The sequence below is a fragment of the Lemur catta genome, chromosome 17 (assembly GCF_020740605.2).
Source record: "Lemur catta isolate mLemCat1 chromosome 17, mLemCat1.pri, whole genome shotgun sequence".
Taxonomy (NCBI): Eukaryota; Metazoa; Chordata; class Mammalia; order Primates; family Lemuridae; genus Lemur; species Lemur catta.
Genome location: NC_059144.1, coordinates 13,755,369 through 13,782,500, shown reverse-complemented (window position 1 = coordinate 13,782,500; position 27,132 = coordinate 13,755,369).

Below are 27,132 nucleotides of genomic sequence, written 5' to 3'. Positions count from 1 at the left end.
AAATAAACACAGACACTGTGAACTGGTATGTTAGGTTGCTAAGGAAAGAGCTGCTTACAGCTTGGGGCGCTGAAAGGACACTCACAGTTTGTCTCATCTTTTAACGCTTTCTTCTTCAGGGTTATTATGCATGCTCCTGGGGTCATTGCTGGGAAGGGACAGGAAAGACACAGGGTGTGTGGATGGAACAGTGGGCTGTGATGCTATCTCTGCTAAGACTCCCACCCACCTTGTCAGGGCTCCTAGGCCCTTGTGCCCCACATTAATCAGTCTGCTGACACCGCCCTGCAAGCGGGTGTGACTTGAAGGAGGGGCTCTCTCCAGCTCAGGCAATCCTGGAGGGGCTGGCCATGCGACCTCGGGCCCTGGAGCTGGGGCTATGCTCTTCATTTCTGAAGGGGGCTGGAGGTGCATCCATGCAGCATCCTCTGCACACCTCCCCTGAGATGTTGGAGTGTCTCAAAGTTTGAATCATACCTAGAAGGAATTGAGAGCCATCTGCCTCTCTGCACATACCCTGGTGGCCTCCCCAGCCATCATTCCTTATTAGCATCATCAGCTTCATCCACCCAGAGTCACGCAACTGCACAGAAGCTTCATTGGCTGAAACCCATAAGGATGACTGTGAGCCTGATCCTGCTGGGGGGTGGGGACAGAGGTGGTTGGTGGGAGCAGCCGGTCAGGGCAGGAGGAGCCACTTCCAGGGTGATTAGCAGAACCAGACAGGGCCCTTCTGCAGCGTCCAGACAGGGGGCCCTGCGGCTCTGCCTGGACCCAGGCAGCGACTGGATCCTGGTATGCCACAGGCAGTTGGTCCCACAGGCATATCTCAGGGACAAGTGCTGGTTACCACTGAGTGGCAGCTTTCCCAGCATCTACCTTTGGTCCTAGGGCCATCTGTGGGGGCACAGAGAAGTCTTCCCCCTCCTTCTTTTTCTTTCCTGCATCTCCTCTGCCCCCCTTTTTTTTGCATAACAGTCTTCAGGTGCACGGATACTGGATCTCTGATTCCATCTTGTTCTGTCATGAGAGTCTATGAAGCAGAGTCTGCCACAGTGAGGGGCAGAGAAGGGAGTTTAGAAAGGGAGCCAGGGGCTTGACATGTGGTGCCTCGTAGACCCAAATAAGGATCTCTAAGTTTTTCCTCTCAAAATGTGATGGAAACCATTGTTTTTTTGTTTTTGTTTCTTTCCTCTCTTTTACATTTTTATTCTTGTTATTCATGTATAAAGCACATCCATAAAAGTGTGCAAATCAATAGATCTGTAGATCACCTTGGGTGATATTACCATCTCAACATGTCAAGTCTTCTGGTTCATGAACATGGCATGTATTTGCATTTGTTTAGGTCTCTTTCAATTTATTTCAGTAATGCTTTCTACTTTTCAGTGTACAAGTCTTGCTCTTCCTTGGCTAAATTTATTACTAAGTATCCTATTCTTTTCTGATGCTGTAGTAAATAGAATTGTTTTCTTAGTTTCATTTTTAGGTTACTTATTGATAATGTGTAGATATACAACTTATTTTGTGTGGTGATCTTTTATTCTACAAGTTCTTGGAATGTTTTATTAGTTTTCATAGTTTTTTTTAATGGATTCTTTGGAGTTTTCTAGCTGTCAGATAATTTTGTCTGTGAATAGAGATAATTTACTTGTTTGTGAAGTCAGATACTGCTATGGGTTGAACTGTGTGTCCCCTAAAATTCATATGTTGAAGTCCTAACCCCTAGCACTTCAGAATGTGGTTGTATTTGAAGATAGGTCCTTGTAGGCAATGATGAAGGTGAAATGAGGTTATGTTTGTGGGCCCTAATCTAATCTGACTGGTGTACTTATAAGAAGAGGAAATTTGGACACATGAAGAGACGCCAGGGGTGCACGTGTACAGAGGGTTCACCGTGCGAAGAGGCCGCATAAAGGTGGCCATGTGTGGGCCAAGGAGAGAGGCCTCAGAAGAAACCAACCCTGCTGACACCTTGATCTTGCACTTCCAGCCTCCAGAACTGTGGGAAAATACATTTCTGTCATTTCAGCCACCCAGCCTTTGCTACTTTGTTACTGCAGCCCCAGCTATCTAATGCAGATACAGATACCTTTGTTTTATTTTGGAATGGTAACGTTGACCCTCCAGGCAATTGTGCCTTGTCTACTGGGTTTATAAAAATCCAATGGTTTTCATCACATGTTGAGGAAAAAAACTAGAGATCCTTACCTTGATCTACAAGGTGCCATAGAACAAGCCCTCGACACCCTCCCCACCCGCTCACTGTGGCATGCTGCCCTTTATAGACTCTGACGACAGAACAAGATGGAATCAGAGATTCAGTGTCCATGCACCTGAAGACTACTGTGCAAAAGTGTGGACCAAACTTCCCTGTGCATAACCCCGCCCCCCCCCTCCCGCCCGCCACCGATGGTCTTAGGACCAAAGGTAGATGCTGGGAAAGCTTCCACTTAGGTGTTCATCAAAGTGTGGTTTATTAGAGGGAAGAATTGAAAACAATCTAAATGTTCAGCACTAGGGACTTTGTTAAGTCAGTCGTGGTACGTCTCATCAGAGGATACCAGGGTGTGGCCCCTGCAAATGACGGTAAGGCATTTGGTGGGGACTCGTGTTGGCCACACTCATCACTGTTCTTCTACCCACAACTCTCCCAGAGAGTGTCTCCTCTGGCCCACACCCCCAGTGGCCAGTTTGTGTCAGGGACCCTGCCCCAGCCACACTGACCAGACCAGGAATGGACAGCTGAGCAGAGCTGCGCCAGCCGGAGTATTTATTTTATATTTTATTTTATTGTAAGAATAGAAACAAGGAGTTTTGCAATGCACACAGAGCTGTGCACAAATGCCATCTCATTATGACAACGTGGGGAGAGAGGCCTGGTGGGCTGTGAGCCAGCGAGTGACGTTGACCTGTAGCAGGGACACCCCGGAAATGGGTAGATGGAGAGAAAAGGCCCAGCAGCCCCAGGGGGAGAGAGAGTGAGAGACAAGAGAGAATGAGAAAGGCCACCTAGGGTTTGTCATCGTCATGGAGCTCAGCTGCATCTCTGACCCCTTGTCACCAAGTGATGCCTCTGTGTCCCTCTAAGAAAATTCCTTTTTGCTTGCCATGATTCCTGTTCCCTGGGATCAAGTAATTATTGATGGGACCATGTTCTATGAACACACAGGGCTAAAAGGGTTATTGCTGGGTAGGGCTATTTCGGATCATTTAAATTATTTTTCCAAACTTCTCAGTATTTTCTATTTTTTCCACAGTAATCATTCATGTATTAGCTTTTTTTTTTTTTATTTTAATGAGTGGCAAGAAAAATAAGTGGCAAGTGTAACCAACTTGTAAATAGATTGCCAGGTTTTTTTTTTAAAAAAAAATAAAGTTGAACTTTAACTTAGCCATTTCACTCTGAAGTGTTTGCTCCAGAGTAAGGACAACATATGTCCACGAAAAGACTTGTCCTTAAATGTTCCGAGAAGTTTAATTGTCAGTATCTGTAGACTGGAACTAGCCCAGATGTCGCTTTGAATGAATCAACAAACTGTGCTACATCCATACGGTGGAATATTACTCATCAGTAAAAAAGAATGAACAACTTATTCATGCAACACCATAACTTTGGGCAGAAGAAGTCAGACACAAAAGAAAAACATCCTGGATAATTCCAGTAACACGAGGGTTAGAATAAGTGGAACTAGCGTACAGTGACTGCAGGCGGAGCAGTGGTTACGTGCTTCCCACTGTCAGCACCTGTGCCTACCTTTGCCTGCGGCTTCCTGCGGCTGTGGAAGGCTGCCCCAGTGCAGGACAGACTGCGGGGGCATTAACACCCCCTGCTCGCAGGGGCTGAGCTCAGCCTGGCACTGCTGGGGTGGTTTAGAGAAACTCGCAGCTCCCTGGCTCCGTGGAGTCTGCAGTGGCTCCTGGCACTCCCGAAGGGATGGAGCCCAGTTGCCCACGGTGGTGGCCTGCTTGCCAGTGTTCTCTTTGCCACCACTTGCCTTGCTGGCCAAACTTCCCTACCCCCCTACTGCTGTGTCTTGAGATTGGGTGACTACTTACACCCACATCCTTGTCTTGGGTCCGCTGCACGGGGGACCCAAACTGGAACACGTCAGCACTTTGGCTTCTTCTGCCCTTCCTGGTATCCCTGTAGACGTGCCCTTGTGCTGCTGACATCGGGGGACTTGCCACCTTCAGCAAACTTGGCGGGTTGCGGCTGAGTCACCCAATGTCCTTACCAGCTTCTGCTCTGATGACTCCTTGCTGGGGGAAGTCCGTGTGGTCCAGGGGTTCAAAGTCCTCAAGCTCCCTTGTGGTCCCAAAGAGCTTATAGCTCCCCCAGGCCACTGGCCTGTGGCTTCGAGCTCTCTGACTCCACAGCGAGCCGATCTGTCCGGCTGGAGTGCCTCTCACAGGCTTGTTGTCCTCTCAGAGTGCTATGTTTAGACAAAAGTTGATTTTGACTAGGTGCTGCTCCGAAGAGCCATGCAAGGCGAGGAAAGAGCTGAACTGTTAGCGCGTTCCGTGAGAGGAGCGAGTCTGCTAATGGAACTGCTGAAATAGTTCGCAGCACGTAACAAACATGAAAATGAAAAACACAAAACAAGAGCTGCCACTCATCCAACAACCAACTTTTTTCTTTCTCTTTGACACAGAGCAAGAGTGGGCTGGGGAAAATTTTGTGGGTGAAGACGGGACCTCCTGCAGGGGCTTCTCCTGGGGTGACCCAGTTCCACTGTCCCCCGCATGTCGGGACAGGCATGCTCCCGATTTCAAGATCCGAGTAGTTTTGTCTTTGGTGGGGATAGGCTAGTCATGCCAGATGTTTTCTGCTTTTACTTCCCTATTACTGTTTTCTAAAATAAAATTTCTAAAAATTAAAGCCGGGGGAGTGGAGCGGTAGCGGAAATCTCACGACAATGCTCTTGCGTGGAGAGCCGCGCTTTCTGTGCCACCTGCCCGCCGGCCTCCCTGGTCTGCTTCTCACTGCGGCACGCCTGGCCGCATCCTGCCCGCCCTCCCAGGGCCCTTCTGACTCCCCACAGCTGGTGTGGGCTTCCTGTTCTCAAAGGCTCTTCCCAGAGCCACGGAGATGCCACCACCGGCACCACAGGTGGCTGAAAGTGCGAGAAACTAATAGCCGAGAGCAGCTTTTGGCCGCAGCCTAAGGGAGCTTGTCAGAGCACACCTGGCTCCTGGCCCTGGTCGGGATGACTCTGAGGCTGGGGACGTGTTCAGTTTCCTAGAGCTTCTCCGCGGGATTAAGCCTCGTAGCCCACCTACTAACACTGACTCATATCACCCCTTCCATTGCACAACTGCCCCCGTCCCTCCTGGCTTCCCTGCACCTCCCAGATAAGTACTTGTGCACAGTCCTTGACTTGCATTTGGGGGAACCCAAGCAAAGGCACAATGCCCTGAATTAGTTTCCAAAGCAGGTCTCACCCTGCTATGTCCAGGATCAAACACATTGAGGGGTTTCTTGCTACCTTTAGGGAAACTCTTTGTTTGGCGCTAAGATTTTCTTCATCCGCCCCCAAGCGTCCTCACCCCAAGCACACTCTGCACCCTTGCTGTGCTCAGGGAGTGACTCAGGGAGCCACTTGGGCTGCAGCCTCCCCCTGCACTTGTGCACACCCAATCCGCCAACAGCAACGAAGGCTCTCCGCCCGGTGGATCTGGCTCAAGGGCAGCTCCCTTTGCAGCCTCCTCTGATTTCCCAGAAGTTCCTGAAGTTCCTGGCGGCATCTCTGTGCTTCTGGAGCTTTCAGCTCAACCCCAAAGAAGCACACATGTGTACGGGGTATCGTGTTCACAGGTTCACGCACGAGTCCCCTCTACCCATGTGCAGTGTGTGTCCGTTGATCACTAAAAGGGGCTGACATTTAATAACGTTTTGTTTTAAGGGAAGAATAAGTCAATAGATGGATTTGTGTCCCATTTCTTATCCATTTTCCATGGAGTTGCTAGTGCGAGCTTTTGCCAACACGACTCAAGTCCTTTCATCACCCGCTTGGATGTGGCTTGTCACCACCCGACATGTCAACAGCGCCTACTCGGGGTGCGTGACATGGCCCTGGCCCAGCTCCCCGCAGGCATCTCCCACAGTGTTCCTGGTGCTGCTTCACACCTACCTTGCAACTGTTCTCTGCACGCCTGGCCCCTCCAGCCTCAGGGGGTCTATAACTCTGCCTCCCCTACCCACAGAGCCCTGCCTGGAGTCTTTGCAGCTGGTCCCACCATAAGGTCAGGCCCCAGTGCACAGGTCAGTCACTGTTTGTGTCCACCCTGCCTAAGGAGGCGCCTACCCACCGCTATGCCAGGCCCTGCTGGATGCCAGCGCTGGAGCCGGGCTCCTTCCTCCCTGCGTGGTTTGCCTGTGCGCTACCTGAATCTTCCACTAGAACATAACCTGGTGGAGGCTTTATCTGTCATCTCTGTGTCTCCATCCCTGGCATCAACAACAGCGTGTGCCTGGCACATGGAGAGCCTGACAGCACCTGCGTGAAGGTCGGTTTCCAATTCCCAAGGGTCCAGGGACGAAGCCGAGCCAGGCTGACGTGCACGCTGCGCTTGAGTCCCCTGTCTGGCTTCCTTGGGTTAGGAGGGACATTTTTCATTGTGGAAGTTTAGCAATTCAAGTACATTTGAAAAAGTAAAGTGCTGCTCAGGGACACAGTTCTGTAAGACACTAAGCAGACAGCTCGGGTCTTTGAGATTCGCGCCACGAACATCGACCTTTTCCTGAGAATCGATTCCGAGCGTGTGGCTCGTCCGGAGCCTGGGGCAGGAAGCCCCAGAGGCCAGACGGGGTCCAAGCCACGTTTGCCTTTCATCGGTGACCGAAGGCGGTTGTGCTTTCTGAGTCACGAGATACTTTCTTTTGGTTTCCTTTCCATTTCCATCCATCGTCTCGAAGGGTTCTCAGAGGAGTCTACAGTCAGCTTCCCTGTCACCACCTGAAGCTGAGTGGTCCCCTGACCACGTGTCCAGAGGAGCTTCCTCCCTTCCCTCATCTGCATCTTTCATGTCACTGCCGTGGGCCACCTTGTCCCCACCTGCTCCAGTTTCAGCACCACCAAGCCCACCGGTGCGGGAGGTGTGAGGTCGTCTGGCTGCCCCGGGGGAGGAAGGAGACAGCTGCGGCCGTGGGCGGGAGTGAGCACAGAAACCCCTCGGGCTGCTGGCCTCTGCCCTCCACCCTCAGAGACCCTTGCTCCTGCCTGGAAAGGCCGCCCTGGGTTTGTTCTGGAGGAAAATGTTACACCTCTTTCTCCTCAAAGGCACAGAGGGCCATAAAAGCAGTTGAAAATAATTTTTAAAAGCCTTTTTTTGATGCTGCAAATTGAGATAGGGGAAAGATGCGGAGAGGTGGAGAGGCTGGGAGACGGCGGGGAGGCTGGAGTGGGAGCCGGGGACTTGGGGACTCTGGGACTCGGGGACTGAAGGGAGGGCTGGTCCGGGATGAGCTGTACTTCAGAGGGAAAGGGCGGGAGTCACAGACCGGCGGCACATTCTGGGCGAAGGAATCACATTGGTTTATCAGATATCGCAGGAATGTGCGCTCTTTCTCACAGCTGACACAGGCCTTTTCCCTGGAACACATCCCAGTGCACAGAACTGGCAGAAAACTCTTGGAGAGGCCAGTGTCCCGGCCCCGGCCGTGGCCACCGCTCAGGCCTGCCGCCCGCGCCTGGGAGAGGGCCCGTGTCTCAGCCCCGGGGGAATTGTGACATCCTAACAGAGGACACGGCTCCCTGCGGCAAAGTGCCAGGCGAGCTCAGCCTCCTTCACGGCCCTATCGCCTCCCCGGGATGTACTTTAGAGTCGACTGATTAGAGTTGCCTCTCCCTCTCCTTACTGTCCTGCCACCAGACAGGCCCCAGAAAGCTGGAGGCAGAAGAAAGAAAGCTATAAATCTGGTGGAATTCGGGCGGCTGGACCCTGGGGTCCCCAGCGGCTGTGGGGGTCCATAAACTTAATTGACCTCCTGCCCCCACAACCTGCCAGGCACCGGCTCCGACTGCCTGCAGGTGTGACCCCGCTCAGGTTAGAGGAAACCTTAGGGCTCTCCAGGGCAGTTCTCAAACCCTGTTATATGTTAGCATCATCTGGATCAAATGCAGACACCCAGGCTGCACCCCAGCTCCGAGAGACACCAGAATCTCTGGGGTTGGGGTCTGGGCATCAGCATTTTGTGAAGTTTGCGGGTGATTCTGACACATGGCCAAGGCTGAGACACGTGGGAGGGGAGGAAGAGCTAAGATTGGCACCGAGGCACGCTGACACCTGGCAGGTACTACTCAGATTGCCCCTCGTACCTCTCTGCTCCACCTTCCACCTCTGCTCTCCCTCTTCCCTGCCCTGCTCTGTTGGCCTCTGCGACCTTCCTGTCTCATCCCCACGCTGGCAAGGTTGGTCTTTCCCAAGGCAAATGGCAGTGCCTGGCAATGTCACCACCTTGTGTTGAATGAGTGAATGGATCCTTGTACCTGGCCCAGTGAGAAGATGCTCCCTGAGGCGCCTCCCCCCGGACTGACCACCCCTGTGGCTCTGTCTGGTCTCTGGTTTCCAGACGTCTCCCACCGGACCCATCTGGAGGCCTGGGGGCTCTGATTAGCAGGGTGGCTTTAGCTCCCCTCCGCGGGGCTGCTGGCCTGGGAGCATAGATAATGTCACTGCTGCCCACTGCACAGCTGTCCCCCTGGGGGGCTGGTGGGGGCTGGAACCCTCTTTCGAGGATGCTGCCCTTACCCCATTTCTGGAGCCCCTCAGGACTTGCTGTGGGATTTGTGGCTTCTTCTTTGGAATTCCACCCTGGGACTCAGCCTTTATCCTTGAAGCTGAGGAAACTGCCAAATATTGTTGTGTGTCAAATTAAATGAGTAAGGCAAGGCACTGCTGGGTAATGAACGCCATTTGGGAAAAAGGTCAGGTATGGTCATAAAGAATCAATGGGGCTACTCTTTGGAGGCTGTAAGTGGGTCCAGAGGTGATTCCAAAGTTAAAAGATGAGACGTGTGATCAAGGTGCTGGCAGGAAGCTGTGTCTGGCAAGCTCGGCCACCATGTGCTGTGGCCTGTGTGCACTGCCCCGCTCTGTCCCCATTGCAGGAGGACACCTGCCCGGGAGCAGCTGGGTCCCAAACCAGGTTGGCCCAGCCGGGACTGCCTTCTGCTCCCCTCAGACAATTCCTTCCTCACCTTGAGGGGAAGGAAGCTGGCGAGCAGGCCTGGGAGGAGAGGACATGCAGGTGGCTCAAGTCCTCCAGCCGAGGCCGGGACACTGCCAGGCCTGGCCAGCAGAGGGCACGGTGACCTACATCTTGGAGTTAGGATGGGGCCTGCTGCTGTAACCTTCCCCTTCCCAGGCTGTCAGGAGCATGGGGAGCGCCCCGCGGAAAGTGTCCCTAAGAGAATTTCACAACAGTGACTTCCTCCCCAAGAGGGGTTCCCCCAAACGCGACTCTCCTGAGCTGGGTGCCCAGATCACCCCGCGGTCCTAGCCCCGGCACAGGCCCTTCCGTCCAGCGGGTCTGTGCAGATGGCACGCCTGTCTGCGGGAGGTGGTGGCGGGCGGGGGGCTGGGGAAGCCGCAGCCCAGGCTGCTTCATTTCCAAGTGGACCAGGTAACTGAGCACCTAGTGAAACCTCGGCGAAACCAAGTGTCGGGGCCCAGCCCTCGTGAGTGTGCTGTCTGGTGGGGGGACAGATGTTAACATGTCATTGCATGACTTCAGATCACACCACAAATGTGATGAGCATGGTGAAAAAAAAGGGGTGCTACAGGAGAGGATATTCAGGGCTTCCACCTGCTCTGGGGGACTGGGAACCCTGAGGGGCTGCTCAGATGAGACCCCCCCTTCTGAATGCGAAATGTCAGGGATTGGCATTCCCTGCTTTGACCTCATCGGCCCCAAGGTTAACGCCTCTGTGCCCATCGTCCCTTCAGCTTAGGGGCGTCCCGGCTTCACTTGTTCTTGCGGAGAAATCATGTCCACCTTCGAGGCCTAAGCTCAGGTCCTTTTCGGCTGTGGAGCTGCCCTCGCTGACCCAGTCCACAGGCCTGCAGCCATTTCACCTCCAGGGGCTACTCTCGGCTTGATTCTTCTCATTTCCAGTGCCAGGCTGCAGTAACGCCGTACGTGTTACTCTGCTTTCTGCAAACTGAGCGCGAGCTCCTTGCGGGAGGGATTCCGTGTTGGAGGGTATCGGTGTCTTGGGGTTTGCCCAGTCACTTAATGTATTTGTTAGACTCTTGCTGTGCACCAGCCCACTGGCGTGTGTCGCAGGATAACAGCAGGGAGCCTGTGCGAGTGCAAATGTGGAGGGAGCCACCACCTCGCCCTGGGATCGTAAAGTCTAGTCCTCCTCCAAAGCCTGAGATCTGCTCCCAGGTCTCACATTTGCACAGGAATTTCCTTTACTGGGGCTCGCGTGCTGGCATTGCTCAAGAACTTTCAGATTTCACGTCATGATTTATTCATTCTCTGTTGGCTTCGCTGCAGTCTGCACAACATGTAAGTCCTGACTTGTGAAATGCCAGGCTGAGGGATTGGGAGCCGCAGCTCTCCTCAGCCCAGGCCTCGGGGAGCTGGAGAAGGCTCCTGGGCCTCCTGGACTCACCTCCTTCATCCGCCTCAGCCCCTGTGTGCCCCCACACCATCACGGTGCCAGCTGAGGTCCCCATAGGCAGGAGGGGCACAAGGGCAGCTGGAAACCCTGAGGGCGCATGCTTGGTGGTGCAGCCTCTTCCATGGGTTTCCACAGGGAGAGACCCTGGAGAGTTCCACCACCCTCCCTGCGGCTGGGGATGGACTCAGGACTGTGCAGCCCAGGGGCTTCTCAGAGAAGTCCAGAGGGGTGACACCCACCCCCTGTGCATGAGGGGTCCGGCTGTGAGCAAAGACACCCCGAGGTGGCTCGTGTGAATATGGGCTTTTCTTTGTAGAAGTCGGCAGAGCCAGGCCTGGATGGGAGGGTGGCAATATGATTTATTAACATGAAAAATAAAATTTCCAAATTTCTCCCTGTCGCCTGGCTTGCTCCTGGGGAGGGTTTGGCGCTGCCAGTCAGGTCTGGGATGCAGAAGCCGAAGAGAGGACAAAGGCAAGGCTGGGTGGGCAGGGAAGAGGAAGGGGAGGGGTTCCTGCTTCTCGGATCAGCTTCTGAGCCCTCCTCTGTCTTGAAGAACTCAAGTAATGCACAAAGTGGAGAGAAAGCTTTCCAGTCCCTGTGAAATGCTGACAGAGCATAGGTGGGTGATTACAACAGGAAAGACTGAAAAGCTGCAAGTAATGTGAATTTTTGTCATCGCAAGTGAGAGGCTACAAAGTTTTAGAAAAACAAGAGAATCAAATAAAGAGAATTTTAAGAAGTGTCACTCTGGTTTATAAATTCGATCCCTTTTAGCATTCTTCCAGACTCTTGAGTGAAAAATAAAGGTAACCTTTTAGGCTTTTTGTTTTGGGGCTGTGCTTATTTGAATGTGATTCTGTGTCTAGACTGGGTCACATTAAGCCCCACTATATTTGGGTCACACACACAATATAGAAATGCATCTCAGAAATGTGCTTTTAAGAGAACAGCTGAGATTTTGCATCACGCCACATAAACACATTCATTCCTCTCCTAAGCACCCATACCCATCTCACAAATGGATTAAGTCTAGTCTAATTCCATTTGCTGGCCGGGCGCGGTGGCTCACGCCTGTAATCCTAGCACTCTGGGAGGCCGAGGCGGGCAGATTGTTTGAGCTCAGGAGTTCGAGACCAGCCTGAGCAAGAGCGAGACCCCGTCTCTACTAAAAATAGAAAGAAATTATATGGACAGCTAAAAATATATAGAGAAAAAATTAGCCGGGCATGGTGGCGCATGCCTGTAGTCCCAGCTACTCTGGAGGCTGAGGCAGGAGGATCACTTGAGTCCGGGAGTTTGAGGTTGCTGTGAGCTAGGCTGATGCCACGGCACTCATCTAGCCCAGGCAACAGAGTGAGACTCTGTCTCAAAAAATAAATAAATAAATAAAATAAATAAAATAAAAAATTAATTCCATTTGCTGATTCGTTTACTCCCTCCCCCTTGGCAAAGGTGTTATGTGATCCAGCTACCTTCAAAGGTTATCATGGCCCAGGCGACGAAAATAAGTCTGCTCTCTGCATTAGATTCCACAGTGAACCCTGCTACAGATATAAATCATAAAAGGAGATGCTTTTCTTATCTGCTGCAGATGGCAGGAAAGTGCACCCAGCCCGGTCAGAGAAAAGCTTCTTACCAGGAACCGTGTCAGCTCGGGCCGAAACCCCCACACCCACATTGCTGGGCTTCCTGGAATGTGTGGGCAGAGCCACCTGCCCGGGCAGCTGGGGACTGAAGTACCAGGGAAAGTAAACCCAGTGACAAGATGAATGAGAATCCCGGCTCTCGTTTTGTGCCCAGTTACCCAGAGGAAAGGCCAACAATGGGTACTGTAAATTGTCCTTGGAAAACAACCCTGGGTGTGGTTGTCCCCTTCTCTGTCCCTGGCCAGGCCTCTGCCCAGCCCATCCCAGGCTGGAGTGGCCTCCTTCTAGCAGCCCTTCAAATGTGCTCTCTGCGGCTGCCCTGCCCACACTTCCTCTGCATTTCCCTTCCCTAAACGAGGCCTCACCCCCTTCCTGTTTTCCCGGTCATGGTCTGTAATGAGTTTAACCCGGGGAAGAGAAACCTTACACTAAGCTCTTCCCTTTGTCTTCACCCTCGCTATCTGGCTTAGCCCTAGGTCCAACACATGAGGGGAAGAACTGCTTCGGTGTTTGGAAAATGGGGTTCAACAAACCATCTGGTGCCCTCCATTGGGAAGTCCCCCCAGGCACAGGGGCCCTTGTCCTCAAGTCCAGCTTGCATGTGTGGCCAGGTGCAGGACTGATGCGCAGGGGCAAAGAGATGGGGTAATAAGCCACCCACAAATACAATCTTCAGTCACTTGTAAGGGGCCAGCAGCTTAATAGCTTCCAGCCTCTAATATCAAAATAAAACATTGTGAAAAAACATAATAGATAAAATGTGATTTCTATTTTTAGGTTATAATTCTTTGTTAAAACACAAATATTGCCAAAGGCAAATTTTGGACACCCGAGCAATGGACTTGTCCCAAGTTGTTGGACCCTGCTTGTATGTACTTGTCCCAAAATGTCGACGCCAGTGCAATGTAGGTTTTCCAAAATCGCTTCCTTATCTGTTAGAGAATTGCAATAGCTGATTTATTTCCCAGAGAGATGCAGCAGGGACGAGAAGAGGGAAGAATGGGTAGTGGGGCTCTGGCGCAGCGGCTTGGATGAAGGATGGTCACTGGATGGATCCTCCACTGGCCATGATGTTTAGACACCAGGTGGAGCCCCGCTGGTTCAGAGGGACTCAGAGGGCCCACAGAGGCATTTGGCCTTTTCCCTACTGCCCTCTCGACCCGAGCTTCACTCATCAGTGTAGAGAAAAGGGCTGGAAGAAGCTTCCAAGGGCAGGAGGAGGCCACCTAGGACTCTTCCTTCCTGAATCTCTGTGGATCAGCACAACTGCATTTCCACCAGAGTAAATATTTTGACGTATTCTTAAAACAGAAGACGTTCCTAGATCAGTCGAGGTGTAAATACGCAGGGTGGCAGGCGCTTTCCTGGCATCAGTTGCTATTTTTCAGCTAGGAGTAACACAAGATGATGGTCACGTAACCTTTCTAGCGCTGTGTACATTGCAAAGTTGTGTCTCACTTAATACCCTCGATGATACGGGGAGGAAGCCAGGAGTTAAGCTCCCCACTTTGTTGAAACTGAGGCTCAGAGGAGTCAAATGACGTGCCCAAATTGACACATTCATTCAGCAAATATTTGTGGATCATCTACTGAGTACCAAGCACTGCTGTCGGCCATGGGTACATGGAGATGAAAAGCAAGTGTCCCCTGGTACCCTGGGACCCACAGGCTGTACCCAGGGGTTCCCGAGAGGAGGAAGGCGTGAGAAGCTAACCAGAGAATGGGGACTGGGAGCAAAAAGAGCATTTCTCTGGGTGTCATTTTCAGATGAACCGAGCTGCCCTTTAGGGACCTGCTGACTTGTCAAGACACACACTGGAGCAAGAGATCAGCTTACCGCTGCTGGAGGGGCCAGGTGCTGTGGGTCACAAACGGCCCAGCTCACAGCATTGCGCAGTATCTCGCTACGTGAGTTAGTGGTCTGCAGAGAACCAGAAGTGGTGAAATGTGCTCAGCCAGATGTCTAGAGGGAACATTGCCTAACCCTTGGAAGATTCAGAAGACAGTAGGGACTTTTACAGGGTTTGGGGAAAAATTCTAAAAATGTATGGGGAACAACATTTTAAGGAAGGGTTAAAAAATTCTTCCAATGCAATCTGTATTCTCCTCCTATTTTCTAGAAAGATTCAAGACAAATTATAATAATGAAGGAAGTTGAAAGATTAGGATGAGTAAAAGAAACATTAAAAATATGCATCATGCACTGAAAGAGAAGGGAGACTAAGCCATGTGATAAAATCTATTCTAAGGATGGCTGCTGAGTCAAGTATACAGTTCACATCTGAGTTTCCTGGTAGCCATGGGAAAAGGTGAAATGCCATGAGTTACATGGCTTTTATTCATTCTCTAAGTAAAGAATGCTTACCAGGGCAGGACACACACTTCCCTCTGCCCTGGGTGCCAGAGTGTGCCCCGCCTGCACTGCATCTCCATATAAAGGACAATGAACACAGGCATGGTCTTCAAGAGCTTTTCATTAAAAATATTGTCTAAGTAGTCATTTATCATAGCATTATTTTTTTAAGAGCCTGGAATTCCAGTGATTTCTGGGCTGAGGCCTGCTAAAATGTTGGCTGATAGACCCCGCAGGGAGGTTGAGAAACTGTTTTTGGGGATAGCAGTCAGAGTGAACTGGTCTCGTACATACAAGGGCTTCCGGCTTGAGGGATTCCACTCGTGTGCAAAGTTCTGCAATGCTGCCTAACCTACACCGTACACCTTGCACGGCCACTCTCCCAGCTCCTCATCCTCCCTGTGTGACTCAGTGTCTCTGGATGCCATCTGGCTCCGGGACAATTCCGCCTTCCCACCCTGCTGTCCATCTCTGAGTCACACCCAGCACCTACCTGGTGCCCAAGCGCCCCCCAGCTCTGGGAGTTCCTGATATTGTAGTCGGGATCCTGCCTGTGCACTGCTCCACTGGGTGACTGGGACAAATGCTCAGTTTCTCTGGAGAAAAGAAAAGGTCATATTAAATGGCTGTCAAGTTTCCTTTCGGCTCTCAGTTTCTGCCTTTCCTTCAACAACAGATGCTCCCTAAGGCAAAGGCTCCTGCTAAGAGAAGTAGCCACTAACAGTTTGGGAACTACTTCTCTGGCAGTTTTCCACTTAGACAAGGCTCTGGCTTTTGTCATGGTCCGATGATGGGGCTCAGACTTCCATATTTTAATCAAACCATGTTTATTTGGAAATGGCTTTGCAATGGCAGGAGGACCCTGTCCAGCTGTTCCCAGAAGTTGGATAACTACAGATACACATCGCCTCAAGACTGCTATGAGTTCTGCAGGACAGGCTGGGGTTGGGGTGACAAGGGAAAGGTTGCCAAATGACTCCACTGTGCCCCTGGCCCCTCAGCCTGGAATGGCAAAGTGAGCTCTCTCCACGATAGTTGATGAAATCTTTATAATACTAAGGAGTGAGCAGAAACTGTCGATCTCACGCCCTTAAAGACGAGAGTCCTTCACAGACCCCTCCCTTGACCGGCCTGCTTCACAGGCTAGGTCTTTGCCACTGAGTGGCTCGTGGGAAAATGTAAATCAAAGAACTCTGTGTGGCTCGTGCCTGCCTCCCTAAGGCTGCAACAAAGTCCAATGAAGAGGGTGAGAACTGCCAATGTGTTAAGACCCCCTTTCGAGGAAACACACCCTCACCTGTTGCTATGAAGCTGTAGGTGACCGTGGAAAGAAAAGGCTGCCCACTCTTCCCGCTCTGGGGTGTGAAAAGTACAGAGGACCAGGTCTCTGATTCGAAACGCTTTTCTGAGAGCCATAAATGGGCCTGTTTTTAATCTTGGTTGTCTTGCAGCATCTGGGAGTTTGGAAACACCTTGTCAGAGCCCGGTGCAGAGGGAACGTGGCTTCACAGTGGGCAGATTTCTTTCTTCTTTCCGACTCAGCAAGTGTGTGCTGATACAGCACTCCCTCCTGCTTGGTCTTTCCCATTCCCACGCACACCCGCAGCAGTTCCGGTGTGGGAATAGACTCCTAAGTCCACAGGTTCAAAGGGGACAGCCTCTGTTACAGACTGAATTGTGTCCTCTCAATGCTCATATGTCGAAGCCCCAACTCCCAGTAACTCAGCGTGGGACTGTATTTGGAGATACGGCTTCAAAGAAGTGATTAAGGTCAAATGAGGTCGTTAGAGTGGGCCCTAATCCAATAGGACTGGCATCTTTCATAAGGAGAGGAGATTAGGACACAGACACACAGAGGGAAAACCGTGTGCGGACACAGGGGTTATCAGGGTCATCTACAAGCCCAGGAGAGGGGTTTCAGGAGAAACAAATCCTACTGACACCTGAATCTGGGACTCCCACCCTCCAGAGCTGTGAGAAAATAAATTTCTGTTGTTTAAGCCACCTGGGTTGTGTTTCTTTGCCATGGCCGCCCGAGCAGGCTCACACGACCTCTAATGAGAGGAGTGGATGCAGGGGGCTGCCCACGTCGGATTCCAGCCTCTCAGGCCACAGGCTGATGCAGGAGTGGGTCCTGCCTGCAGACGGCAAGGCTCTTTCTCGGTAGCAAGGGCGTTTGCTTTTCTGGGAAGGGGAGACCAGTCTGCTGTTTACAAAGCCCTCTCCCCTGGACTTGCTTTGGGAGGGATTTGCTTGTCTGTCCTTTGACAGACCCTGAGTGGACGAAGGGAAGTTCAGGACTGATATCAACCACAGTTCACCTTGTACACTGAGGGCCTTTGCAGGTTTCTGCCTGAGACCTGCTGGGAATGGGTGAAACGCAGTCTCGGGGTGGTCTGGGCTTCTGCTTCTTTCTCTGAATACCATGATAAAATGAGAGAAGTGTTTGCTAATGTCCAAACTGCTCCTGTAGGAAAAGGGCCATGTTTAACCCCCTTAACACTGAATACATGGTTTGCACCATGCATGTTGGAGGCTAAAAGTGCATGGGACAGAAACAGGTAAAATTCTATCCATATGATTCATCTGGATCCCACTGCTTTAAAGAAAAATGAAACACAGTCTCTAGGAGGTAGTTATGTCCATGATTGTGTTTCTTTAGGTCATCCATGAACATTTTAATGGGATTCTAATTCTAATATAACCTGCAAGATGAACACAAAAGACATTTTCCATCTATGGGCAAATGAAAATAACATGATTTAGAAAACCAGTGCAGCTAATAGCCCACGATTCTTATTCTGTGGCTTGGAGGTTGGGATGCCACCCTTAGAGACACCATGACAGGAATTCTGGCAAGTGTGGGGGGCCTGGTGAAGTCCCTTCCCACCCCTCGGAGCCACTAAGGGCCAGGACACATGCTCTTTCCATACCAACTTCCAAAGGGGAATCCTAGATGCTGTTGCAAGGCTCTGAGTTAAGTTTTAACTACATGTCATTTTTATTTTTTTGAAAATAGCAATTTAGCATTCACTGAAGACCGCTTACATATGTCCAAAATCCTTATATTTTGTTCCTAATTGAAAACAAATATTGGCTCAACCGTTACTTAATAGGGAAATGATTAATGCTTATTAGCTAAGACACATCCCCAGAAGCTAGATTGTGAGGCCCTTAGTCACAGTGCACAAGGCTCGGTGCTCGGGGAGGGTGTCTGGAGCTGGCGCATGTGGACTATTCCCCCATAGACCCCTCTGTCCCCGGGGAGGCACAGACATCAGGGTGACGCCTGTGACCCAGAGCTGGTGCTTGTGAGGAAGAGTTGCTGTTTTTAGCTGGTCTTAGCTGAGTGACCTCAGACATACGTCAGGCTGGACAGTGACCCAGCTCATTGCGATAGCACTCCCCTGCCTCATTCCACTGGGGGATGACATCAGAGGGTGACACGCAGCCACCACAGCCGAAAAGTACAGGGTGTCCCCGATGCAAGTGCTTCCTTTAACAGGGGTTGCTCGTTTGGTGGCATTTGGCGCAGAAGTGGAGATGTTTGCCAGAGATAAAACCCTGGACAAGATCTTCAAGAATACAATAAACCATAATAAGACTGTTAAGTAGTCGGAATGAGAAATGGTCTTTTCCTAGTATTTTTATGGGGAGAAAAGAAAAGTATCCAATGCTGGCATCCAGTGCGTATGCTGTAGTGTCACCCCCCCCACGCCGGATCTGAGCGGACCCCGAGACACACACAGTGTGGTGGGAGTGACTGTAGGTTCTGCGCCTGGGACTTCGGAAGCCCTCATGGCTTCCTAGCTTGTTCTCTGGGGGTGCTAAGCAGCCATGTAATAATAAAAAATGTCCCTATGGAGAGGCCACTTGGGAAGGAAGGACACTGACATGACACTGAGAATCCTGGCTGACCCCAGCCTCCCGCTGTCCCCCAAAACCCTGGGCCCGTGTGTGAGCTGCCTTGGACGTCCACCCCAGATGAGTCCCCATGACAACAGGGCACAGCCGGGTGCAGCAGGAGAGCCACTTGGTCAACCCACATTTGAGAGAAGCAATGAACTGTTGTTATTTTAAGTCACTAGGTTTTGGGTGGTTTACTTTAGAGCAAGAGATAAGGGAAACAGTTATAAATAAAGCAGACCAGACAGACGCCGTCTCCCACCCCCGTGCCCAGGGCTGAAGAAGCAGGGTCGCTTCTCTAACTGCTCTCAGGGGCCTCTGCAGAGGGCAAGGCCAGACGGGGGTGCCCAGAGTGTGTGTGTGAGAGAGAGATTCTTCTCAAGGTCAGCACGCTCCTCTTCCTCCATGGGGCAGGCCTCTGGTGGCAGGGCCGAGGCAAGCTCCAGGGCTACCGTGTCCTTCCTGGGCCCAGCGGGACAGAGGGGAGGCCCTGGCTCAATGAGGGGGAAAGCTGCAGCTTCTCTGCACCCCAGTGGGGGCGTCTCTTGCACTCTGCAGAGAAGGGGTGGCTTCACCCTGCACATCTTGAAGGGTCTGGCCCCTCTTCCTCCTCCAGGAGCTGTCTGTGGAGAGGGGCAGGCACCTGCCACCCACGGACTGGCCAGGCACTGGGAGGTCACACTCCAGTGGCAAGAGAGCAGTGGACACTGCACCCCTCCTCCCTCAACCCTGAGGCTCCCCCCAGGGTGCGAGAGGCAGCAACACGCGATGGGGCCAACCTCATCCACGTCTTGGACCCCATGCGGCTCAGCAGGGAACTTGAGCCTGGAGCACGGACCTGGCTGGGGGCCAACCGCAGCCTCAGGCCACACTCTGCCCTGTCTGTCACCTGTGCAGGACCACACCCCACCCATTTGGGGGCCCACCGCTCCCTCAAAGCCTTCTGAGTCCTTCCCTTCCTTGTGGATGGGCCCCTCTGCCTCCTGATATCTCACGTAGCACCTTGGGCGTCTTTCCCTACAATGTGTGTCTGCAAAGTTCCCACAGGGCACCCTGCCCAGCCCCCAGCGTGGTAGATTTGGGTCCATGTCTAAGGTCCAGCTACAAGGATGTGTCCTCTCAGGCACCAGCTCCAGGAGGCTGGCGGGAGAGGCTTGCAGCTGGGTGTGGAGACGCCACCCGAGGCTCCCAGGGCTCAGGGAGAAAGTCCCACGACCAGCAGCACTGCCTGCGGGGACCTGGAGGGGGTTGGGACTCCCACTCCAGCCCCTCGTCACCATCTGGGCCAATAACAGCGCACAGGTTTCTCCTTTCCACAACTTCCCCAGATTTGCTGGTCTTTAATAGGATTCCTACAGGCTAGACGAGTGTCACAGATAGAACACCAGCTGTGGAAGGTGATCTTCTCTCTCTAGGAAACACAAATTATGAAGAGGATCTTGGGATAATGTGATGGAAGTTGGGCCAACTCCCTCAAGCCTGAACCTCAGGTAAAAGTCAGGCCAATTCTGGTCACACATTTACGGATAAGTTCCCTTTCTTGGCAGTGAGTTGGAAGGGTGACCTGAGGCTAGAAACAGAGATTCCTCCTCATCTAAAAATGAAAGTGATTAATCTTCACAGTGGCAGCGTTTGAAGAGTCAAGCAGGGGATAAATAAACCAGAGATGGGAAGGTCAGTGTCGTTTCTCTCCACCTATCTATCTCGAGCAGAGCTGGGTCTTAAGCCCTGAGCAGGTTAAAATTCGTGCAGGTGACAGGTGATATAGGTCCTGCCTTGAGAGCCTGCTTGCCAGGTGCACGTGGCCCTGACGATGTTCTCCTATGAGGGGCTGTTCCCAGAGGACATTCTAGAGGAGCCACTAATTTGGCTACTCATTCACTTAGCAAGCATTTATTGAGACAAGGACGCGAGTGATGTATGTTTGGGAGTTGGTCCCAGGGAGCAGGGGAAAAGGGAGAGTCGGACAGGGAAGAAGGCAGCAAAAGGTGTGTTTTCTGGAACCTCTGAGAGCAGATTGTTCCCCAGAACTGTCCCTCCCGAGGAAGGGCCTGTACACACTAGCTCCTGTCTTGGGTGGATCAGTGTCCTGGTCCCCACCTGCACCCAGACTGAGCAGGAGGAAGCTGCAGAGGTTGGGTGTGCCTGGGAAGGCCGTGGTCAGGGGACACACACATGCCCGGCACAGCCGGGGTGGCTGAGGGGCTGCAACTTGACATGAGGTGCTGGCCACAGTCTGTGATGGCCATCTTTTTCCAGTCCCCGGGCTCCGGGGCTGGACCATAGAAGTCCGTCATAAGATCTCACCCCGAATCTATAACCACTAACCTCATCTGAACCTTTGGAAGACACAGTAACGCAAACGTAGAACCACTGGCTGGACGCTGGCTACAGGTTATTACCGAGGCAAAGGCTAACACCACCTTCACTGGACCTTCCTCAGGAGGTGGTCAGAGCAGCGGCAGGACACTGACCAGAGCCCGAGCTCTGCCAGTTCCTCCCTGTGGGTCTCAGACCTCGGCAGAGCACAAACCCACTTCGGGCCATGGTCTCCTGGTATATTGGTTTTGTAAGACGCATTAAGAAGACCTGAAAGCCATAGTCACATCTTTTAAACGTTGCTCATAGAACAGGGAGGAACTTGTCCCATGTGGTCCCAGAGGATAAAGCTAGGGACAAGTGGTGTGTGTGTGTGTGTGTGTGTGTGTGTGTGTGTGTGTGTGTGTTGCTTTGTGATACTCTGTGTTTTCCCCAGAGGATTTGAGGATGAGGTGGACATACAGGAAAACAACTAGCATTAGACTGTTTGAAAAGCAGTGGTTTTGCAAACGTGGTGCTGGAACGAGCTACATCCTCATCTTCTGGGAACTTGTTAGAAAGTGAAATTAATTCCTGGGCGCACCCCAAGCCCACTGATTTGGATACACACCCAGGTGTGTATAAGGAAAAGATCTTTCTGATGGATACTACTGGCCAAAACGGCCATGCCTTTCCACACACGGGGTAGTGAGTCCCAAACCTGCGGGTTCGGGGGAAAGGCTGAATAGCCATCAGCCGAGCATGCTGCAAAGGAAGGAGACACAAAAGGTAGGGAGTTCACTGCAGTCACTTGTTTGGCTGCTCAGTCACTTAGCAAACATTTACTGAGCAGTGTCATCAGGCACCGTCGGAGGTGACAGGTAAAGGAATAGAAATGTACTAGAATCTCCCCATTGCTACCGTCTCACCTGCTCCAAAGACTCTGTGGTCCCAGCAGCCTCCTCCTCATGCTGTCTTCCTAGCAACCGTTCTGTGTTTTGACTACCAAACACCAGGCTGGGTGACGATTCACCGTCATTACAACATTCCTCAGCCGCTGAGGTTGCCCCACAGAACCGCCACCTTCTTGCTCAGCCCCGCTTCATACATCAACACGGGAGGATGAAGAAAGAAGCTAGCAGCCCTGGGCCACCCTGTCCGTGCACAAAACCCCAAGTGAGCGGACTTTGGCAACTTCCGGTCCTGCACACGGCGATGCTGCTTTCTTCGTCCTTATGAGTCATGCCTTGTCACCCTTGTTGGACTCAGAAGCCCGACAGATGAATTCTCAGGGCTGAGTAGGGGATGAGGCTGAACATCTCATCATGAGATTAGTCCCTGGGGGCACAACCGCTCAAACAAAGGGATATTCTAGATTACTGAGGCTTAGCACTCTAACCAGATAGCAGATAAAGATTGTACTCAGTTCCATTTATTAAAAAATGAATTATTACACAAGTGACGCACATCTGTTAGAGGCAAATTAGCAATACCAATGAGTAAAACCAAGAAAAAAAGTAAATAAAATCCCCCTAAACTTCACCACCCAGAAATAATCGCTCTTACCGTGTCGACATGGTTTACTTCCAGTGCTTTTGTGGGCACACATGTGCGTGTATGTGTGAGTGTGTGTGTGTCAGTGCAATAGTGGAATCACTCTGTACGCCATGGCTCTGACACACCTTTCCATTTAAGTATAATGTGAGTGTCTTTCTACGTCAGTACATTTACGTGATCATTTTAGCACTACCGAGCACTCCACTGGCATGGATGTAAATTTTTCTGATTGTGATGACGTTAAAAAAATATCTTTCTAAAATACATCACACACTCTCCTGCCTTCCTCCCCTCCTGTTCTCTAATCCAAGTATAGGAACATGGCACATCTTGCCTCTGGGTGCCTTGGGGTCACTGTTATTCAATAAACCCCATGGCATGTAAAATTTCCACAAGGCATCAGTTCGACTGTGACAAAAGAGCTCCAGAGTGGGGATCAGGAGTGGCTCTGGTCTCGCCACAGGTTAGTTCCGGGCCCTTTGGTGTGTGACATCACTGCTCTGGGCCTTGTTTTCCTGACTTTCTGAGAGGCAGGGCTCACCCTTGGATGCCTCTGGAGGCTCTACCTGGTCATGTAAACACCTTCAGCCTTACTACTGGCAGGATGGGTCCAGCGAGTGGTGCTTCACTGTGAGGTCACCTTAAATACCTCTGCAGGACCTGCTCACACCAGCACTTGCCCTTCGGTAAGGAGAGACCCGATGGAAGGGGAGATGACATGGCCTGAGACTCTCACCCCAAGCATTGCTGGAAGTGCGGCCCCAGAGCTGCTTCCTCCACGTCTCCTGCTGGGCTCACTAAGGATGCAGATTCCTGGGCCCAACTCAGCTCCTCCAAGCTGGAACCTTTGTGGGTGAAGCCCTGATAGAGTGCTTTTAAACAAGCACCCTTCAAGTTTGCCGAAGAAGGTTTAACTCATTGCTCCACTCCTAGAATGCCATTGCTCCCGAAAGCCCAGCACGGTTTTGCATGGGGGGGGGGGAGGCGCCTTTAATTGTTCATTTCTTGCTGGATGCTTGAGGGGAGGCAAACAAAGGCCAGGAATGATGTTTTTCTACCAATGTTCCACAAAAAGTCCTTCCTTTGTGTTTCTCTTCGGCCTTTGCAGTTGTACACCGAGGATTTGCCTCCTGGGTTTTCTTTTCGGCATGCCCTCTCCTGGCCCAAAACTCAGTGCCCGTAAACCCCAGCCTCCCCCAGCCCTCAGCTCCTGAGCCTCTGATACTGCCCTTTCCCAGACAGAAGAGCACACAGTGGGGACAGGAAACATGGCAGTGACGCCTGGGTTGCCCTCACAGTGATTGCCTGATTCACTGGGGCGCATGTTGCCAGTGTCCCGTGAGGAACAGTCTGTAGATCTGTGTGGTCTGAACGGACAACTTCTTGCAGATTCCACTGCATTTATCTTGGCTCTGCCCAGGGGTGATTTGGCTCTGATGAGGAACCTTCTAGCTGAATGGCTTTGGCCTCTGAGAAGCTGGCAGAATTGCTGAGTTCAGCTTGATTCGCCAAAAAGTCTTGTATAGCTGTAATACTTCCTCGAGATCTTGGACTAAGAGCTGCTACTCACCAAATAACACTCATTCATTAATTAAACATCTGCTAAACTCTAGATAGATGCCAGACGCTGTAGTAGGTGGCCATATATTAGAATGAATAAACAACTGACTCATCGCAGATGAACTTTGTTGCTGTTGAGAGAATTAAGGATGTAATTCAAACTGTCCAAAGAAGACGTAATCAATTTTGTATGTCATTTTAATACATAATTGAATAGATAAGATAATAGTTATTCCTTCCTCACTGAAGATCTGTTTTTCCTAAGCATATTTTTCATGTAAACCAAACCTGCTCATCTCTACGAAAGCTATTTTCATAGAAAACTTTCACAAATAAGTTGCACATTTCTCATCTCTGCTTTCTTCAGCAAGGTGTTCTTGCTTGGATTTTTTTTTTTTTTTTTTTTTTTGAGACAGAGTCTCGCTCTGTTGCCCGGGCTAGAGTGAGTGCCGTGGCGTCAGCCTAGCTCACAGCAACCTCAAACTCCTGGGCTCAAGCGATCCTCCTGCCTCAGCCTCCCGAGTAGCTGGGACTACAGGCATGCACCACCATGCCCGGCTAATTTTTCTATATATATTTTTAGCTGTCCATATAATTTCTTTCTATTTTCAGTAGAGATGGGGGTCTCGCTCTTGCTCAGGCTGGTCTCGAACTCCTGACCTCGAGCAATCTGCCCGCCTCGGCCTCCCAGAGTGCTGGGACTACAGGCGTGAGCCACCGTGCCCGGCCTCTTGCTTGGATTTTAATTTAATCTTACTTGTTGTACACTGTGCTGAGTCAAATGAACCATATGGCTGCACGTTGTCCCAACCCTGCACCCCGTGACCCTGTGCCTAGGCTTCAGGGCGCTGTCTTGGCCCTTTTCCTGACTCGGTGTTTCCACTGGTGCCCGTCTGGGAGGGGTCACCTGCCCTGGACAACAGACACACAGCACACACTCTGATCCTCAGCGTGTCACCGTTGTCACCACCAGCTTGTCCTGCTGCGGGGGCTTCCGGAGAGCCCTCCTTGCCCCCAGCGTCCCCCACCTGGCAGCCAGGATGCTCTTTTGAACCACCAGTCATATCAGTTCACTTTCCCGATGAAGACCCCGCAGCCCCGTGCCATGGCACTTGTGACAACCTGACATCCCTTTCCTGGCCTCTAATGCCTGACTCGGCCCCATCTAATTCCTCCTGTCGTTGCTCACAAGACTGGCGCTGCTTCGGCTTCCTTCTCTTAATCTGAACAAGCCAAGCCTCTGCAGGGGCTGTTCGCCCAGCCCAGCCTTCCTTTTCCTCCCGATCTCCCCTTGGCTCTTTGCCGAAATCGGCCTTCCTCCGCCCTGCCCCGGCCCACTCGGTCGTGCTCTGTCATTCATTCTCCCCCATTTTCATTCTCTACTGGATCCCCTGGCCTGTCAGTACCTGCCACCTGCAGGGTGGCGCCTTTGGCCCACCTAGGGACGGGGAGCTTGGTGCTGTGAGGAGCCCTGGATGTTGGGGGAATTGGGTTGCCTGAGCAACATCTTTCTGTCCTTCAAGGCTCACTCTTTCCCACCAGCCAGCAGGGCATCCCCAGCACCCCACAGAGAGCCGCCTGCGCTGGCCTGGAGGGGACCCTGGGACCTGTGAGAGCAGCATCTGTCACGGGGCGCCAGGGAAGCGGGGTGCAGGGCAGAGGTGCTGAGGCAAAGCGACTTCAGCACACGGGGGTCTCCCGGGAGCCTCAGCGGTGCTAGGGTGGTACCGGATCTCCAAGCACAGAAAGGGTGTGTTTTTCAAAACTTCCTGAGCCCCCCTCAGCGCATCTCAAAGGGCTTTTCTGTGGAGCAGCCTTGGTCAGCACTGTTTTGAGGAGAGAGGAATGCCGTGTCAGATGGGTCACTGTGCTCTCGAGGACATCTCCTGTGGGCTGAGGGGAAGGCAGAGGCCCTCGCCGCCTCTGTGCGGTCTGGAACTGGGGGTCTGAAGCCCCAGGGCAGGTGCCCCTAACTCAGGAAGACACAGCTCCACCCACCTCCCGCCTGCAGCCCCGCAGCGATGGTGTGTTCCCAGAGCGACTTCGCCTGACATCGGAGGCCCTGGCTGGGGACAGCAGCCTGGCCGAGTTAGCATCAAGGCTTTGGGAGCCCAGCGGCCTGTCCAGGCAGTGAAATTGCTCAAGGGTTGAGTTGTGAGGTCTCTTCAGGGCAAATTCCTATAAAACTGCCCTGGGACAGGCAGGACTTCCACAGGGCCGGGGGGCTGGGAATACGATGGGTATCAGGGGAGCAAGGAGAGATGAATTTATCAAGGTCTGATGTGAACCTGCCAACTCAAATCTCTCTCCACCCTTCAGCCAGCCCCGCAGCCAGGGCCAGCCCGCCCAGGAAGGAGGGCAGTGCGTGCTGTTCAGGGTGGAGCAGGGCTGATTCCAGGGCTGGGACAGCATCTCAAAGATGCCTGCACACAGGCGTGAGGACACGTGCACACGCACACACACACGCACACACAAATACATATCCACACATACAAGCACATGCACACATATGATATCTGTCTACATAGATGTATGTATTCTTGCCTTCCTCCTTCCCTCTTTTCCTCCCTTCCTTCCCTGAAAACAGAATTTTCCCCCAGCATCCCTACTTTCTAAGAACCCCAAAGCTCCCAGATTTTTACCGCCTACCTGTCCTATAGTTTGAATAGAACCATTCTATCCCCATAAATCATGTGTTTTCTATCAAAAATTTACAATTTTTTATAACCTCAAAATTTGGTTCTGCAACTCATGAAACAAAAGATTTTCACTGGTTCTTTTACCAGGTAATAGAATCCCAGGGACAACTGAAACTTTCTGATGATTCAAAATATTTTTATTTCAAGATTTCTATTTTAAGGATTCCCATAAAACAACACCGTGAGTTACTGGAGTTCCCTCCCTTCTGAGGGCCCCTCTCCTGTGTTCTTCATCAAAAGACAGGCAACTACACGGTCCCTGACATTACTGCCAGCCCTGGGTTTGAAGGTCAGCCTAATCTCCTTCACCACGGGGGGAAGTGGCTTGCTTTCAACACCACCGAGTCATCTGAGGTTTTCCTGATTGTTCAACACAGAGATGACTGCTTTTCCTGCTTTGGGATTTTGCTTTATAAAAATCAGGAGTGTTAGCATTTAGGAAAAAAAGTTCCCTCTTAAATGATACATGGTTAAAT